Genomic DNA, 7,961 nt, shown 5'->3' with positions numbered 1-7,961 from the left:
TATATATATATATATTATAAAATATTAGATTGATATGTATCAAGATTGTAACCATTTACATTTTATAAGATTGGTGTTTATTATAAATTATAAATATTTATAATACTTAGAGTTCTTATAAAGTTTAAATTTTTTATCATATTTGAAACTTCGCAAAAGTTTAAATATATTAGTAATATTTTAAAGGTTTTATGAAGTTTAAATTTTTAGTTGTTGAAATATTTATAATATTTTTAAGATATTTTGAAATTTTAAAAAAAAATATTTAAAATAAAGAACCATAATAAACAAATAAAATTTAAGCCCAGATATTTAAAATAAAGAACCATAAAAAATTAAATTATTTTTAAATAAAGAACCATAATAAACCATAATATCCCATTTTTTGAATTAGTTTTTGGCTCCATTTTTCTATTCTGGATGTTTTTCAAGCCCAGCTTAACTATTGAAACCTTGCCTTACATGTGAATAAGTCTTTTAATATAGAGAAATACCCTAAAATATCACTAAAACAAGTTTTATGGACAAATATAGCATACATTCCATAAATTTCCAAATTAACATTTATCATATTAAAATAATTAAAAATAATTTTTAGAATATTTTTTTTTTAGGTTTGGGTTCTCAATTTTGCATTTAGGGTACAATTTTGAGGGGTAGTATTTAGTATTTTGAATTTAGAATTTAATTCTGAAATATAGTGCTATTTTTGGAATTTTAGAGATGTTGTGCTATATTTGGAAAAAAAAACTTATTTTGGTGCTATTTTTGAAAATATCCTTTGTATATATTACCTAAATTAATTTCTTAAGAAAAAAATAAGAGAGGGTTATTGGTTTGAGATTTGAGAAGAGTTTAAAAAAATTAAATGTTATGTAGACTCTGTTATTTTTAGATAAAGATTTTGTTTAACTCTGTTTAAGTTTAGTGTTATTAATTTGTGATTTTTAAAAAGTTATTTAAAAGTTTAACAAATTTGGGTTATTGGATTAAGATTTTTATAAAGTCAATAAAAATTTTGGGCTATTCAATTAAAAAAAAGAATCTAGGATTAGTAATGAATTCAATTATTATGTTATTGGTTTATGATTTTATACACTTTGTTCAAAAAATAAAGTCATGGAAATTATCACAAAAATGCATATATTGTTTAGAACACTTTACAAAATTTTAAAAAACTAATCAACAAAACTATAGAATATTCTCTAACAATCCTTAAAAATCTTCACTTATTCATTTTTGATGATTTTGTTAAAGTTTTTAAAAAAATTTACAAATTAGAATCCAATAACACCCCCTAAGGCTTGTATTATTCTTGAAATATTTTCTAGGATTTGTTCTTGTATCACAACGATTGATTTTCTATAATTTTTTATCAATTAATGTTAGGAATCTAGGTTTTCACCCGTGGTACACCACGGAACTAAATTATAAATTAATATATTTTAAATAATCATTTTTAATTTATTTAGTTTTCAAATTCCCAATTAATTAAATCTTATCTAATTAATTTATAATTTTGTTTAGAATGTTTTTTCTTCTTCCTACGTTTTATACAGTTTATAACCTAATTACATTAAATTTGTTTTTAAAACACTTAGTTTTATTTTCTATAATTAAACAAAAGTATATATGTCTATATGATATGTTAAGTTAATTTTCCAAACTATGACTACAAATCTATAGTATATGAAATAAATTAATAGTTTTAGTGTTGGTTCTATAGTCCAAACTCGCCATGCTAGGCGGATCACGCAACATGTTCAAAGATTTTTAATCTGCAAAAGTCATCATACGAAACCCGTGAAAGTAAAATATAGTATGTAAGGCTAAAATTCATTTTTTATCAAATCAGTTTTTCAAATTTTTAAAGAACAATACATTTTCACTCACCTCCTTATAAAATAAGGAAATAAGATTTGTATACATTTATAATTATGTTTGTTACCTTTTAAAACACTGAAGTTTCTATTAAAAAAAACAAATATAAATAGAGTTAATTTTGTTTATTAAATTAATTATTTAATGTCAATGACCTGTAAATAAGTGCCAACTTCAGGATTTATTTTATAAATGTCTCCAAAAATATATATATAGATTGTAAATTTCAAGATTCATTAATTAAGAATTTCAAATTTTGATGAATTACTAGAGGTTAATATTTATGAGAAATATGTTATTATGAATAAAAAATGCATTTATAGCTATACATTAAAGTTTTTTTAATTTATGTGAAAAATCTTTAAAAATCATCCAATTTAATACAAAGGGAATATAGTTTATTAGTTATATTCATGTTAAAAATGAAATGGCGCCTAACCCAGTCTCTAATGGATAAGCATAATCAGTAATTTAAAACATTTACAAAAACTATAAATATGATACAATATCTAAAACTAAATAAAGAAAATTCATTATAAAAAAAACTTGTTAAATCGTATAGGCAAGGATAGGGTTGTGGATAAGCTCAACCAGCCCTATCTGCCATGTGTCGCCGCCCGGAGGGAGATTAGTGTCCGCCCATGTGTCGTGACGCCGTAATCCCTATCCACTTTCAGCTGCTTCCACCACCAACCTAGAGAACCTATATAAACCCCTCTACTTTCATTTGTTTCCACACACCAAAACCAAACCAGAAAACCTTTAGGGGCAAGAGTGTGAGTGAGTGTCCGGGGGGAGTCCGAGGGAGTTAGGTCGAGAGTCTAGGAGTCTTAATCGTGTAGGGTAGTTAGGTCGATAAGGTAAGTTTCCGAAGCGTGTAGGGTAGTACGCGATAGGTTTTATTTATTTATTTAATTAGTTAATTATTTATTTAATTAATTAATGAATTATTTATTTATTTATTTATTTATTAGTATAGAGTGAGGTTAGGATTTTGGACATAGAATAATAGGGGGTATTATTCTTGGGTTATTTGCTTGGGTTATTGCATTGTGTGATTACTTGCATTGTTGTTATACTGCTTGTGTGATTGTTTGCTTGATATAGCGTTGGGATAGTATAGCCGTGATGTTGGACGTTAGGTCGCATTGCTGTTGTGCTGTCTGATTGCTATATTATTGATTGTTTGCATTGTTGTTATACTGTTTATGTGATTGTTTGATATAGCGTCGCGATGGTATAGCCGTGATGCTGTACGGTTAGTCGCATTGCCGTTATGCTGCCCGATTGTTATATTATTGCTTGCCTGCATGTTAGTTAGTACCATATAGATACCTTGCATTAGGCGAATAATGAGGATCCCGCCGTCTGCTGTGCGTTGCGTGTAACTCCGTAACATGATGGCTTACGAAGGTTCGGAGCGGATCATGCCCGGCCGGACGCTACATGACGATGTAGTATGAAGGAATGTATATCCTCTGTAGACTTTGTGTCTAGGGGTGGGGGCATTGCCTTGGGATATCATGGATTCGATAGGGGCCCAACTTAGGAGATAAGAAATGCATATTTAATTATATTGCTTGCATACCTGTTTGTTGTTTGCATTGCTTGCTGCGCGTTGATTGTTATTTTTGGGTTTTGGGGTTGGGGAATACTAATAGTAGAAATCCCGGTCTTGCTGAGTAATAATAGATTACTCAGGATGCTACCCAATTTGTTTTACAGGTAACCTTAGTGGGGAGACCTTAGGGGTTCAAAGGACGTTAGGCCAACTGGTGTAGATTTCCTTGCCTTTGTAAAGTCATGGCTTTTATTTATATTATTTATTACTCGATTTAACATTATCAATAAAGCGTTGTTTTGTTCTAAAACCCCGTGTCTCCCAATGATATTTATTAGTCTAGTTCGGACTAATGACAACTCGCGATTCGCGGTACGGTTTGCAAAGCCTTAGGCCATGATTCGCGAGGAACGGGCATCTGCGGTTGGACGGCTTGGGCGATCGGATGCGTTCCGGGAACCTCAGTCGACCGGCTTCGGGCGTCCTATACGTGATGCTCTCGGTCTGTTCCTGGCTAGAACGAACGGAGCAACGTTCGCCACAACTGGCCAACTAAAACCCATTATTCCGTCAAGGAAGGACATTTTTGGCTCAGACATTCAAAGGGCCAATGCAAGAGGGAGTTGAGGCACACCTAAGGACCAAGACGGAAATGTTATACCAAGATTGATTCTCCGTCAAATGGAAAGAATGGTATGGAAAGCCAGGTTATCGGGAATGTCCCTAAGTTGGTCGAGGAACCCATAGGTACGATCTTAGGACTATACTTATCTAGGAAACCTTAGCTGGTCTAGGGAATTAGGAAGGGTCAAGGAAAATGGACTGAGGCAGGATGGTACGGGTTAAGGCAATGGTTGACCATGGTAAGACCAGCGGACATAGGTTGCGTTTGGCGATTCAGACAGTGGCGGTACATGCTAACGTGGGTCATTATCAGTGATCTAGACGATGGCAAAACTAGTTAATACGGATTGTCAATAGTAGCCCGGACAATGGTGACACTGGCCTGTACAGGATGGCTATCGGTGATGTGGACAGTGGTACCACCGGTCGATGCGGGTTGCCATGGGTAATTTGCATGAATAAAGGAGTGGTCCGGTACGTATCTTTTCCTTAAGCTAGTACGCGTACAGGTGACCTTATGTACCACCGTCAGTTCGGTACCCGGGGGCCAGAAACGGCCGTACCGGTACGCTAATGAACGGACGGTCAGGATACAAGGGCGTTAGCTAAGGAAATGGATGGCCAGGATCTTCCTAAATGTGGTGCTTATCCGTTTAGCTTCCATTCTTATCTGTTAGGCTGTGGAACTTATCCGGTTTGCTCATCCTTATCTGTTTGCCATGTGTCGCCACCGGAGCCGTGAAGAGTGTCCGCCATGTGTCGCGCCAAGGACCGCTCCTGCTTGAGGTGACCGACCTTGGGAGGCTATATAACCTCCCCCCCCCACGTTCATTTCTCCCTCAGACCCGAAAACCACCATAAAAACCGTTAGTGTTAGGAAGAGTGCGCGGAGAGCTGCAAAGCGCTGGAAAAATTACGGTGAGTTTCCCGATCGCATGTGAATAGCACGTGAGTAGGGTTTAGCTTGGTTATTTATTTTATTATTTATTTAATTGAGGTTAGCCTTAATTACTTATTTAGTTTAGTATTAAGGTAGTTAAGTGAGATTAGGGTAGTTAAGTAGGATTAAGTTAATTAATCATGGTTAAGGTTGTTAATCATTATTAAGTTGGGTTAATTAGGATTAAGTTAGGAAATCAAGATTAAGTTATGTTAATTAGGATTAAGCCTAGTTAATTAGGATCAAGGTAGTTAAGCGAGATTAAGTTAAGTATTAGTCCTTATGCTAGAACTGCTTAGTGTTTAGCATTAGGATTAGAATTTTTTAGTGGTGATTAGTGTTAGGAGTGATTAGTAGTTAGTCGCTAAGCTAGAACGGTTTAGGAGTCATTAGTACTTAAGTATGGAACTCCTTGGTTATTGTGGTGTGATTGTTTGGTACGCGATTGTTTGTGTGACTTGGTACTCTTGCTTGCTTTATTGCTTGTTGTTTGATTCTTGTGTGCATCATTTTAGGTTCCATTTGCATTGCTCCATTAGTACATGATCATATTGCATTGTTGTATGTGTGATGGTCTGATATAGCGTCGCGATGGTATAGCCGTGATGCTGGACGCCGAGTGGCATTGCAGTTATGCCGTCCGAGTGTTATATTATTCTTTGTTGCATACTAGTTAGTATCATCTAGGTAGTTGCATTTAGGCGAATCATGAGGATCCCGCCGTCTGCTGTGCATTGCGTGTAACTCCGTAACGTTATGGCTTACGAAGGTTCAGAGCGGGTCATGCCCGGCCGGACGCTACATGACGATGGAGTATGAAGGAATGTATCCTTTAGACTTTGTGTCTAGGGGTGGGAGACATTGCCTTGGGAGATCATGGAAGACTCGAATTTTCCAAAAGCTAAATGGTTATTTCCAACTGATATTAAGTCTTGTCCGGACTTAACACAACTCTCGCTCTCGGTACGGGTTGCAAAGCCTTAGGCCGTGTTCGGGAGGTCGGGCACTCGCGGTTGGATGACCAGGGTTATTGGATTTGTTCCGAAAGCCTTGGTTGGCCGACTACGAGGGTCCTACGTAGCGCTTCCGATTTGTTCTTATTTTTAGGACGGGTCAGGGATATTACAAGTGTGGTATCAGAACATGGTTTAGCGATGCTATGGGAAACCATATTTTCAAATGTTTTATCGAGTAAATATGTCGCAAAAGCTGTCTAGGAAATTGATTCGGTCACTTTCTGAATTCTAGATTTAGGACTATAGGAATAGTCATAGGAAGTTGTTCAGTCTTCTGCTAGATTCTAGGATAGGAGTATTTATAAGAATCAGACTCATCTTTATTTTGTTGTAGTATGCCACCAAAGAGTGGACGTGGACGTGGCCGTGGACGTGTGATAACTCTCTAATTTATATGTTTTTAGCATCCCTTTTTGTCCTTATTTTGCATTGTTCATACCTTTAACTTACCATTTTTAGGTCATTAACTGTAGGAATTCACTTTTAGACCATTTAGGGTGTTGCATTTCTGCATTTGCATATTTTGGATGAAAACAGGTGCTAAAGAGCCAAAAATGGGGGAAAACAAGGACAATCCGAGCATGTACCTGAAGGAGCCACAGAGCTGCAAGACCAAGTCCGAACCCCAACACGATCGAGGAGGATCCGAGAGCATGAAGAATAACCCGAAGTTCCACCCGAGGAGTAACCCGACTTCACCCTTGTGTACCCCATCGAGTAGACCATCAGGCAGGTCTGGGAAGCTAGGTCAAAAGGGTTTCCATATATAAACCCCCTCCTCTCCTAGCTCGCAAGGGAGCACGCCGCATACCCTCAAACCAGAGAGCGAGAGCTTCTGTGAGAGAACTGAGCGACTCAAAGATTTCCCTTTTTGTTTTGCATTTTTATTTCATAGTTTTCTTAGATTTCTATCTTGTACTCTTTCTACTCTACTCTATCTTTTAATACAATACAAGTTTCATTCATTTTCATTATTTTGTTCCTTGTTATCATGTCCGAGTAGTGTAGTAAAGTTTCTAGGGATGGGATAGATGATTTTGTGTTCTTGATCGGTTAGGATGCCTTAGTTTGATTGTAAATGATTGATAGATTTCCTTCTAGGTTGGTGTTCTTAATGCTGTCAACAGACCGAGAGGTGTATATGAGATGCGTGAATTAGCCAATGCTAGAGGTTTACTTGACTCTGAGTAAGGGATTAGATGAGTTTGAGTTTACTGACAATAATGAATCGTTCTTAATGCATGCTTGTTCATATTGCTAGTGCGAGAGTGTGGTAAGTGATCAAGGTTGATTGTTGCTAGTTCGAGAGTGTGGTGACAATATTTTAGAGATTCATTGTCTAGGAAATAATTGCTTGAGGCATGTAAGGCATCCGTACTGGTCAAGAATACTTAGGATTCGATTACCCCATCCTTAGGAGCTTTCATATTTTATTTGTTTACATTTTCTTTACTTACTCGACCACTTACCCGATCAGGTACACGATAACCTGCATTGAGTAATACCTCGAGCTGTTCATATCTCATTTGCTTACTCGATCACCCCACTCGATCCGGTACTCGACTGCTTGTATCGAGTGCTTAGGTCGTGTGGCTTCTTTGTTTATATTCCTTTCTTTTATTTATTTTAGGACTGTTAGAAACCCTATATGCCAGGCTTGACTTGTATTGTCCTGATCATATCCTTCCTGCTAGCAATAAACAACCATTTGGATTGATAACCCTTTGTACTACAACTGCATAGGGAATTGATACCCTGGGTGAAAACTCAACTATCAATTTGGCGCCGTTGCCATTTGGTTGATTTCATTTTGCTACGTTTAGGATTTCAGCACTTACTAGATCAAGTTCTTTTGTTTATATTTGGTTCGGATACTGACTTGTTTGTTTTCGCATCGTTTGTTTTGAATCTCAGGTACAACCCGAGCACCCACCCGACC

The sequence above is a fragment of the Camelina sativa genome, chromosome 18 (genome assembly GCF_000633955.1).
Source record: "Camelina sativa cultivar DH55 chromosome 18, Cs, whole genome shotgun sequence".
NCBI lineage: Eukaryota > Viridiplantae > Streptophyta > Magnoliopsida > Brassicales > Brassicaceae > Camelina > Camelina sativa.
This window is presented reverse-complemented; position numbering follows the sequence as displayed.